We start from the raw sequence: 12,899 nt of genomic DNA on the forward strand, positions 1-12,899 counted from the left end.
ACAGGACAGCTGTCCCCAAGTGATCAAAGGGACATTCCACACCATATGGCATCATGCTCAGTGTATTAGGGTAGAAGGAAGGGGCTGGCCTGGAAGCATGATCAGAGTGACGGCATTTGTCTTCCCAAGTAAGATTTATGCATACAGAAGGGGTGAATGAATTCCTTGCCTTGGTTCACTTGCATGCATGAGTTTTGCTTTATCTATTAACCTGCTTTTATGCCAACCCACAAGCACTGTCTCTGTTGGGATTCTCTGCCCACTCCAGTGCAGCATGCAGAGTGAGCGAGGCTGTGAGCGGCACCATGGTACCTGGCTGCTGGCTGGGGTTAAACCATGATATGAGGATTCCACATAACTGCCCTTGGAAAAATGAACCTGAGAAAAGACCAGCACACACTGCTTCGATCCCTGCAGCAATCAGCAGAAAATGAACACACATTGACCAATGAGCGGAATAATCGCTTTGTTGACAATCTCAGTGAAGTTCAACCTCTGGAACTAAGTGGATAGACAGATAAAAAGAAAGACATGATAAAAATAATCTATCATCAATGTTTGCTGCTTCATCTGATCATCTCCCATTAGTCACATACATGTCCAGATGCCCACGGTTCAAGGATCATATGACACTTCTGATCACAGCAGTTTCTTTGCCCTCCTGTCCACGGACAATATGAAAATATTCCACATATCAGAGAAGTATTTCTACTTGGTAACATGTTAAAACACCTTATTGTAATAATTAATATTGTTCTTTACCTCTTTTCCTCTCTTTACCCCTTAATTAAATTCAGGAGAAGTCAGCAAATCTACAGTGGACATATAGTCCCAATTTATACTTGCAAATATTGTAAGATCCCATGAGTATTATATAACTGCTGATACACCAGTTGCACATGACTTTTCTAAATGCATATATTGCATAAGAAGAAAAACAGAAGAAAAGTAAATCACTATCTGAGGTGGATGCAAAGATGCAAATCAAGACAGTATTACATACCCATTCAGAGACTAGATGGAAAAAGAGATAAAGATTACTTTTTTCCTGCTGAAGTAAACTTGAATTTACCTGAAAGTAAATCTTGGTAGGACATTAGAAATGTTATTAACTGTATCAAAAGATAACAATTTTGAAAGATAATAAAAGCAGCCAATTTTATTATTTTTTAAAATTCATACCAAACAATCAATAATGCAGTGACATGATCTTTAAATAACTGCACTATTGAAAAAACAAGTGTGGAGATGTGTTTACAAAAGTGGAAAGCAAACTAGTCACATGGAGGGATAAAAAATTTAAATGTACATTGCTTCTTTGCATGGAGTCCATTAATCAGGCAGAGGTGTCAGAGATATTTGGCATTGAAGTGGTTGGGCTGTGCAGTCTGGACATTCAGCACTATCATAGGATGCCAAGAAATAAGATTATTCTATCCTCTTCATTTGGACTTTTTAGGAATATAAGTAAATTCCCATGGAAAACCATTACTTTCGTTTGTGATAATTGCTTTAATTTCTGATTTGAACATAGTAAAAGCCAAAGTCTCAGGAAAATAAAGAGTAAAAGAAGAAAGATCAAAGATTTTTATACAATTTACTAGCACAGACATATCTATATACACACACATATATGTGCACATATATATATAAACATATAGACATATAAACACACACACACACACACATATATATATATACACATATATATATATATAGACACAAATATATTATTCTATTTGATTATAGAAGAATAAATATAAAAGTTACTCAAAAGCAGTGGGAGAAATGCTCCCAAGAACTGCAGATCTGGGAATCCAAGACACAGATATGTGTGATATGCAATACAAAGGATTGTAGTTTGACTGGAAGTACATTATCCATCCCTACCTTGACAAATATTTTAAACAAGAAAATACCTGGGGTTTAGTCATGCTTAAAGGTCTGATTATTTTATCTGTGTTTATTCCGGTATCTGAAAATGGAGAAAAGAAATTGGATGACATTTACTGGTATATCCAAGGTCCTTCATTTACTGAGTAAAAAGGATTTGCATTAAATAATACAATCCTATAAACTGTATATGGAAGGACTAAGGTGAAAAGTTTAATGCTACTAGAAATTACTGGACAACCAAGAAAACATGACCATAATGAATCAGTTGTATTGTTCCACTTTTAATGCAGCTGTACAAAACCTAATCTGGGCTTCAGTAGATCACAATGCATGTGCAAAGAATATTAATTCAAGCTGTAGAAGACAACAGGATCATCATCAAAATAACAGAATCCAATCTTATAAGAGGAACTGGAAAATGCTTAGCTCATTCACTCTAGAAAAAGGAAGGTTAAGAGAAGATACAATTACAGTCTATAAATGTATTGCCTTGTTAAAATTAGAAAGACGCAGAGAACTTTTAGTGTAAAGGGCAATGTCATAAAATCAAATGTGCATACCCTAATGCATTTTTAAATAAAACCAGAAGAAGACTTTTGAACATTAAGAAGGTGCATTTTCTGTAATAGACTTACACTCTGAGAAGTGGGGACAACTGTCCTTTAAAATTTACAGACAACAAAATTCAGGGAGTTTTGTTTTTTAAGATGGGCTGAATTGATTTTAAGAAAGGAAATACATGATCTGGTGGTTTTGTAGAAGACAGATTCAGTGTCAGTAAGGTGTATTACAACAACAAAATCAGTTTTAATTGATTTTAATCTCTGGTCAGCTGTATTTTCACACAGGAATCATCATTCACATACTTATTCTCCATAAGTAATTTCCAAAACTACACATTTCTTCAGTTTTAAAATCAGTCAGTGACATAAGCCACTTAGCATATTCTATTATGATGCCCACGATTACCCTTAAAATACAGTATTTGCTTTGGAAATTAAAAATCTTTCTGAAACTTACCTTTCAGAAGAAAACCAATGGTGGTACTTTAAGCATGTATAAAATATAAAAGGTCTCAAAACCAGACAGAAATCTATGCAAAATTAAGTCCTACAATTATTCCTACTTGCATGGCTGTTTACTTCAGTAGCTCCTACCATTAATCATTCCTCATCACCCTGGCATTACTGACGGATTTGTTATGGGTGGATACAATGATATGCACGCACATTGAGTAGGTGTTGCGATATTCCAGACATTTTCTTTTACTGATTACACGACAAACAGTGAAAGTTCAACACAGAAACAAATTCTTGCTAGAATTTGTTTATTGAGGCTGTTTTTTCTACTCTTTTTTCTTATAAATGTTTCAAAATAGCGGTGCAGCTGAACTATATGAGAAACTCCAACACAAAGTAAAAAAGTCACCAAGATTAGCATTCTACAGAACAACAAATGGGTTGAGGGGGAAAACTAGACTGGAGCTGGAAACCTTTTCAGATCTGCAGTCAAAACTTGGTGAGCATTAGATGTAGATAAGTCACGGTATCAACATTCAATGACTTACTGATTTATCCCACTAAATATTTCTCCTCAGATAAAATTGTGAAGGCCATATTAGTAACTTCTCAGAGACAACATACAAATAGAAATAAAGGATCTATTTAACTTCCTCCCATGGAATTATTTTATATTCAATGTCAGGAATTATTCTTATTGATTTTGCAAAACTAAATACTTACTCCTGTCTGAATCCAACACCCAAAGGAAAAAGAACTTTTGATTTCTATAATTGGGAAGAGAATATAAAAACTTTGTTTGGGGAAAAAATACCCCAGGTTAAATGAAAATGCATATATTAAACTGAATGAGAAATAAATCACTTTTAAACATTAATAAGATTTAACACCAAAGCATAGCAACACTTTCAAACCCTGCTATATCTTATTCCTTGATTTCCTCACCTATATAGGGCCTACATCTTGGTCAAATACCACACTGAAAAGAGTTGTCAGAAGCAGATTACTCAAAAATACAGTATATTCACTCTCTGAATAAATTGATTGCCATGGGCAAAAAAGAGGTGATGAAGTGTCTTTAGACTTTTCATGTCATGGAAGACTACAGGAAAATAAGAATGTGAGCTCGAATGATAGGATGACAGAGTCTATAGACCTCCAATGAATGAAACAGGCTGAGGTGTCAAAAAGCCCTGCTATGTCAAGGAGAGCTGAATTAAAGTTTTCTTACTGCCCCAACAAATACTGTAAAAACTGTTGCATTATAAGACCATCATCTCCAGTTATATGACAATAAAAAGCCAACAGCAATAAGAAAAATCTCTCTTTGCTAGTACAGAAGTTAAAGATAAAAATGACCAGGATCAGATCGGTTGTTTATAATTTATAACCCTGTTTGGGGAAAACTAACACAACTTATAGATACAATTCTTGACATTCCAATGACAAAATATAATTCCATGTTTGTTTCTCCTCCTAAAGATAGCAGAACTAGGGAAAATAAAGGGTGCTAGCTTTTTTACCGTGTGAGTTTCTCATCCATTTTTCTCTCAGAATGACTCACAGGTTGCAGGAAATTAGAGAGTATAGAGACCATCATAAAGAAAGAGTATGTTGTAAACACATGTGCAACAGCTAAACCATGAATTTGTTCCATTTCCTTAGTACTGGTTGAAATATTTGTTCCCATTAGATGCTTCTACTTAGTTTCTGGAGGACACATTCATGACACAACGTCAATATCAGATACCTTTCTCAGATAGGTAACTCACAGACCTCTTCACTAGCAGAAATGTGCTCATTCTTTTGATGGGATTTTACTGTGTTAACCTTAAATCAGGAGTCGTCTCCTCTCGCTCTCAGAATTTCTGAAATGACCATGTCCATGCCCCTAACAAGAATTCTCTACAGAGTGAAGTGAAAGTCAAACCAATTTTAAATTCATTCTGCCTACTGAATCAGCTCAGAGATATGATAGGAAGAGTTTGGAATTAGGTTTTATTATATTGATGCCTGACACACACAGTGGGACAGGGCATGGCAACTCCATATGGTTTTAAACATCTAAATAATAGCAAGTTGTCATAGGTATATTGTGAAAAGTTAGAAAAAAGGATAGAAAAGCTTTATCAAGAGGAAGCTTAAATTATGATCAACATAGTAAAGGAAGATAAATACTAAACTGATTAGTACAGTAAATGGATTTAATAATTCTTATTCTAAAATAATCGCCTAAATTTGTAGAGGAATCCAGCTCTAAAATCTAACTATGCCAGATTGTGTATGCTCAGATTTTATCCCACCTGTAGGTATCATACATTGCTGTATGCTGACATGCAATGGACATACAACTTTGAAAATTAAAAAAGATGTGGAGAGCTTCTACAAGAGTTGCACATGAAGAAGGTTTGTGAGGTACAATTTTCTTACAACAAGAAATAGAAACAACGTGCTAAACAGTAAGAAAAAAGTATTTAATATAGCTTATTCTCCATTATTGCTCTTTGACATACTCTGCTGTGAAAAAAAAAAAAAACCAACAAACAACTGATAACAAACTTTTTCACATACTACTGAGAACACTCATCAGTGTTCAGCATTTTAAATTCTCAGCATCAATGCTGACAATATCACTGAGTCAAATATTATAGCTAGATATCTAAATGCAGAATAACTGCATGACTAAATACATCTGTATTCATTAAGGCTAAATCAATGATAAGCAAAATTCTTGTTTGTGCAGCAAACCAACTGCTACTAGAATTATGGAGAGTTTTAGATCTTCACAAGTACTTCTGTTTTCATACAGCATTATGTGTTATCAGTTCTGTTGCAGGACTTGTTTTGAGAGATCAGATATGATAAGTGGAACTGACTCAGACTGAGACATGAATCTGTGTCTGAAATGACAACCACACACTCTTGCTATATTTTCTTTGCGGGATTTTTTTTTCTTAATATGAAGATAATGAGCAGAATTTAAAGTCTAATTACCTAAACTTGAATCATTGATTTCACATATCTAGAAATACTGCTACAAAATGACACAAAGACAAAAAAGCATAACAAGTGCATCTTCAGTGTCACACTGAAACACTTTGGCTAGATCTAACCTATTATCTATTTATTGCACATATCCTTATGTATCACAGAATGACTCACTGAGCTAAAATAATAATTTTAAAAATATCTGAATTTCATGCTGGATTGACAGCCTTGGAGAATTAAATTTTCTCCTCATCAGCAGTGCAGAAACAGTGTCAGTAGATATACTACTAGCTCGTTTTTATCACCACCCACTTGAAAGAGACTATTGTTAAAGGCAAAAGATTTCTTAACTTTACATGACAATGCCTACAGTTTTGAGTCATATATGGCCTCTTTTGAAGGGTTGATAAGCACCTGCATTTCAAACTGACTTTCAAAGAAATTAAGGGCAACTTGAATCTATGGAAAGTGGAAAGACAAAATGTGCTGAAGTATGTACCACAGATTCCAGGATCCTAAATTAGCAGTCATCTTGCAGATAAAAATAAATCCTATGTTTCTTAAATAAGATCACAAACCAAATCCAGTCAAGTAATTGCTTCAATGTGCTAAAGTCAACACACCATTCAGTTAAGCAAACGATCTGGTATCATTCTCTTAAAATTGTGGACAAAAAATAATTTGAAGAAAAATATCTTTCTTTATCTCAAGAACAAGAATTACATTACCGCTAAAATTTCCATAGAGAAAGTGCTGTTATATTTATCTATTTTAAGATTAAACTTTGATTGATATAAGTATTTCAAAAGTATACACCTATATAGATGCAAAGACATATGCATTGCTATTTTGTAAAAAGGCCTTACTGAGATGGTAATTGCTCCTGCAAATGTAAAATTATTTAATTATAATCCATATAATCTAAATTGAATAGTTTCTGTTTCAAAGACTCCCTTGCATAGTGCTAAGAAGCTTGGTAATTTCAATTAGAAATAATATACAGCTGTTGTGCTTTCTTTCTGAAACGTGAATCTATCATAATGAAGTTCACAGATTATTTTACTGTAGGGCATTATTAGTATTGCATATCATACAAAAGAAAAGGTTAGAATAGTCTTAAAGATCTACTTACCTTTTACCACGTTTTAGACATTGAATCTCAAAAGAAAAATTAATGGAAACATGATAATGCCTTAGCTGTAGTCAAAACAAAAGAACTTATGATAAAAAGAAACATGTAATAATTATTAAAAATAAAAAACTGTCAACAGATTTATAAATGCCAACAATCCAGAAGAATGTTGCTTCAAAACAAAAATTGAATCTCTAATGATTTTCTGGCAGGAGTTGACATTTTTATGACGACTGCTGAACATAAAAAGGATTCATTTAAAGTCAAAGCACTTTAGCAGCCTAAATTCATTGTGCATCATTTATAAAAGACTTTAAGCTAGACTCATATGCCTCACAGAAAAAAAACATTTAGTCTTCCTGTAAAAATTATGTCCATATAAGCTTATGTTCACACACCTACAGAAATATGGTTTCATGTGTACAAGTTTGCATTACACTAACAGAGAAGCCTTGGTGAGACCTGGGTCACTCCTCATGGCTGAGCCCCTGAAGCAGAAGTGAAAAAGACAAGAGAATGGAACATTACTAATGCCCCAAACAACGCCATATGTTTGTATTTAAAGTTACACCTTGACTCAGAAAAACCTGAGTCAATATTATGTGTTCATACATAGCTTAGTAAGGTCAAAGAAGACCTAACAATTCAATGGTGCCTGTTTGGCATGTCTAAATTGTAAGTTGGAAGTGCAAGATTATTTCTTTTAGATTCCAGATGCCAAGTGCAGCTGACGGGCTGCTGTGTGATAGCACTCAAAGGAGTTTCCATAGGAATGCACAGATTTCCCATGAACAGCTTTCCACAATCATCTTCTGAGGTCTCTTCCCCAACTACATGAAACATAAGCCTAAGAACGTAGTTGAAGTACCTGAGAAAGGACTGGTGGAATGAATATTTATTAGAATTGACAAGCATCCAGAATTAAATCTGTGATCCCTTTCAATGCATTAATGGTATAGAAAGACCTGAGACCCCATCAGTGTCCTGGGTTTCTTGGGTTCTGAAGAGCATGCTGGAGGGGCTATTACTAGCAAAACATTGCAAGAAAGGTACAGATGAAAATTGAGTACTTGAAAACCCATGAGACTCTGTTAGCTTAATATCCATACCTGAGACAATTATGAGAGCTTTTGTTTTTGGTTTCTTTTGTTGTTGTTGTTTTTGTTGTTGTTGTTGTTGTTGTGGTGGTGGTGGTGGTGGTGGTGGTGGTGGTGATAGTTGGAGGGGGGCTTTAAGGGCAATGGGACAAAGGAGGGATATTTGTTAGCAACAGAAGGGCTGATTGTCCAAGTGAAGAAGAAAGAAAATACAAGAGATATGACTAATAATGATTAAGAAACCTGCAAGACAAATGAGACAAAAACATGTCAACATGGTCACATGAGTCAGAGATGCTCAGAGCTGCTTTGGGGAACAGGACTCAGAGAATATTCAGGTCCTAGCCCATGCTTTCACTTGAGGGGAAGGAGCAAGAGGAAAGGAAAGATATGCACACACAGAAAAAAACAAACTTCATCTGAAACATGCTGTTAATCCTCACTGTCATTATTGTTGTGACATGGTCTATTGAATAACTGAAAAACCACAGATGTCTAGGGTCAAGGTGTATGAGGCATTGTTCTATCACATCCTCAATGTTTAATTCATAAATGATCTGTAGAGGGAAGAGCACCACTTACTGAATTACATATGCCACTAGTAAATAGATTTTAGTTCTCTTTAAAGTTTTGCCATCCAGTGGTGCTCAGTTTTTTGCAAACGCAACTAATACACAATTTTTTTTGTTCAAAAAACACACATCAAATTTGATCTAGTTCAGCTCAGGCAATTCAGTTTTCTTCATAGTCTTTCACTTTCTGTCTGCGTCTCTGTTCTTCCAGCATTCAGTTAACCATTTGTATATGAGTGAAAATTCTGATGCAATGGATGCTGGTATCATTTTTATTTAGTTTTAAAGTTGATATGACTTCATAAACTTCTTATATATATGCATCTGAGGTGTAAGTCTAGGGGGTGGGCTTGCCCAGCCACAACTTTACGACAGAGGGGAAAAGCTCTAGACTTGCAAACAAACTTCTCAATATATTAAAAGGAAAGACAGGTGATACTGGAGATACCTATAGCATATACTCCACTTTCACAACCAATCAGCTGAACTGGCTCTGAAAATGAAGAATGAAACAAAGGCTTTTTTTTTTTTTTTTTCTTTTTTGGCAGGAAGTCTAGCATTGTCACTTATATCCTGGTTTCCTCTATGTATATCCTTGGATCAGTCCTCTGTGAAACTGTTGACCAAGCACATTATTAATGCAATGTTTATGAGGAGGACGTTCAGGGACTCATGAAGTCCTGGCAGCTGTTTCTTACAAGCTTAGGGAAAAATATTTCTGGATGGATTCCAAAAGCACAGCTTAAAGCATTTTTAATATTTTTTTTTCCCCCATGCAGACACATTAGAGTCAACACATTAGAAGGAAGAGTATTACACTGACATTCCGTGACAAGCAGGTCATGGCTGGATGAGAGACTGAAGAGTTTTGTATCCCCCTACAGACTCAGTGGTTCATTTCCCAATCATGTCTCTTCTTTAGCCATTTCTTTCAGTTCCTGTTACTGGTTCAAAGTTGAGAGGGAGGAGTATGCTAACAAATATTGTGGAAACACTCAATGGATGAGATGTGTATTGTTGAAAGACAAGGAAAAGATCAATCCATTTGGCAACCTTGCCACTGTGCCTGTTATGGTACGCTGGAAGTCAAGAAGCGAAACTTCAAAACAGAAATTTCATCCTGGTCAGCTCAAATGCAAACCTGTGCTTATAAGTATATCAACTCTTTTCTACTATAACCTAAGTTTGTGTCCATGTTACTTTTCTCTGACTCTTCAAGAATTTCAAATGTTTGTGGAATCCTGCCTCTGAAAATTATGTTAGCTCTTGGGAAAAAAGTCATTGTTTTATTGATTAAATGAGTTACAAAATGTACATCTAAAAAAAAAAAAAATAAATGCACATCATCTTTGAACAAGCATCATTACATATTAAGTATGTATCCAAACAAAACAACTATTATTAATTAAAAATGCAGTTAGGCATAGTAATTGCTGAAAAGTCCAGGAATGAGCACCTCAAGACTTAAGAGGAAACTTTAGGCCTCATTAGTTCAGTAGTAACACTACTATTTACTTAGTGGAGTCAAGACCACCTCATGTTTGAGCTGTAGCACAGTCCTTGAAATCAAAAAATAGATCTCTATTTTTCTCGGAAGGGATTCATTTTTGTGCGACTCCATCCTAGTTTTGACTCGTGCATAGCATGGGCTGGGACTTTTAAGAAACCCATTAGTTTACAGGAAGGAGCTGTGACAACCTACATAGCCTATAGTCAAGTGAGACAGGAAAGGTAAAGCTGCAGAGGTAAAATAGAGAAGAAAAGAGCTATGAGGCAGCTCAGGATTCAAGAGAAAAAAACTGATGCAATGAAATGTATAAACACCTAAGGGGGAAAATAGAGCTAGAACATGGCAATACAGGAGCATCACAGACCATCCTATTCCACAGAGCAGCTGCAGCTGACCCTGACCTATCTCTAATTGCCTTATCGAGGGTGATCAAGCATGTTAGTAGTCAGCCTAAGTTTATTGCTAATTCTAATTAATCCTTCATGTCTTAGTCAACAAATTGCTGCTTTTTACCTTTAAATGGAGCATATCCTACTCGCTCTCTCTTTCTGTAGAGCGAAAGCCATCCAGACTGGTCCAGAGAGTGAGGCACTATCTTCAACGGACCTTTGCCTGTTCTCTTGTCACAAACTATACCAGTCTCTCCATGTCATGCTGCACATGGAAAACATTTTAATCACCCATAATTCCATCATAATTTCATCCCAATTTTTTACAGTAACTGCACTACATTTGATGAAAATTGTAGCATAATTTTTGCAAAGTAATTAAGCTGTTGTAGAATAAATAACTCATGAAACTGATTTTCATTATTTGAACCAATACAAGCTCAATGGTGCAACGCTAAATGTACAAGAATAACAATGTAAAAATCTAAGGCATTTTTCTACTACTACATTGTTTAGTTTCTTTTTGGCTTGAATTACTAGAGGAAAACTTGGAAAGGAGGAACAATGATAGATGCTTGCTTTTACCCTTAAACATATATCTTAATATTTTTTAAAGTGCGAGTTTCTATCATTTTCATATTCTTCCTTTTCACTGAAACTAACAAAAAGACAATATGAATACTCAAATATGAATCACTTATTTGGAAAAAGCACATATTTAAATGGTCATTAAATCTCTTCTACTGTCAAAAGACAAAGGCTTACAATTTTCTTTCATATAATACCTTTTAAACCGTGTGAATGTCATCATGCTCTTTAAAGGGCAGCAGAGAGAGGGCTGGGGAGAAGCACGTAATTCCAGTGCTATATACTAGCATTGAAATGGATTGCTGCCAACTGTAAACATACTTAATTCATGTCTTGGAATAAGAGAAGATGAAGGCCAGTTGTTAGATACATTTATGGTACCGTACAAATGTTGGCAGCGTTTTATAGTGCTGTTATATTCAGAAAAGTGGTAACAGAAAATATGACATTTAATACAATTGCTCTGTTCCTATCGACAGAGAAATATCTCAGCCACTTTTAACACTAATTTTCTGATTCTCTGAACTTTGCATAGCAAATATCAGTACTGGAGAGTAAAGTCTGTTGTACTTAGCTTCCTCTCCTGAAATCATCCACACTATTGTGAACTAAGTTGTGAAAAGAGTTCCGTGAGCAGAATGGTGGGATGGGGGCTGGCAGGGAGTAGTGAACATTAAGAAAGCATGGTCTGATGACTCCAAGTGATAAAACATTAGTACTTCCACAATACATAGAACAGACATAAGAACAATACAATGATTCCTGAATTTGAACACTCATTTAAAATTTCCATCAAAATATATGGAAATGTCTAGCAGTATTTTACAGAGATTCTAGCTAAGTATAAACAATGTACTTTTGTTTCTTTCCCCAACCTCAAACTGTAGCCTAAATTAACAATGCATAAGAATCTTCATAGGAGTTTGGCCAATTATACAAATGACAAAAATACACACAAATCATCTTGGTCACCATTTAAGGCAAATACACAGAAAAAGAAAACTGTGCTGGTTTTGGTTGGGGCAGAGTTGATTTTCTTCCAAGAGGTTGGTATGGGGATGTGTTTTGGATTTGTGCTGAGCAGAGGGTTGGTCATACAGAGATGTTTTTGGTATTGCTGAGTGGCACTTGCACAGTTTCAAGGCCTTTTCTGCTTCTCTCCAGCAAGGAGGCTGGGGATGCATAAGAAGCTGGGACAGCTTACTCCAACTGACCACAGGGATATTTCAGATTATTTGGTGTCATGCTCATCACATAAATGTGGGGAAAGAGGAAGGTAGTGTGGGGACCTTTGGAGTGACAGTGTTTGTTTTCCTGAATAACCATCACATGTGATGGGGCACTGCCTTTTATGGATATGGCTGAAAACCTGCCCACAGGAACAGTGAATTAATTCCTTATTTTGCTTTGCTTGGAAGACAGCTTCTGCTTTACCTATTAAATTGTCTTTATCTCAACCCACAAGTTTATTCTCTTTTGCTCTTCTAAATCTCTCCCACATCCCCTTGTGTAGGGCTTTGTTGCCAGCTGGAGCTAAACCACAACCCAAACAAGCAAAAAACCCCAAACAACAACAAAAAACATAAAACAAAAAAAAAAAAAACCAAAAAAAAAACAACAAAAAAAAAAACCCAACCAAGGAAAAACAAACAAGCACAAATGAATTTCCATTGCCTGATGTTAATGACCACTGAACACAACTACTCAC

Source organism: Haemorhous mexicanus, chromosome 6, assembly GCF_027477595.1.
Source record: "Haemorhous mexicanus isolate bHaeMex1 chromosome 6, bHaeMex1.pri, whole genome shotgun sequence".
NCBI classification, from domain to species: domain Eukaryota; kingdom Metazoa; phylum Chordata; class Aves; order Passeriformes; family Fringillidae; genus Haemorhous; species Haemorhous mexicanus.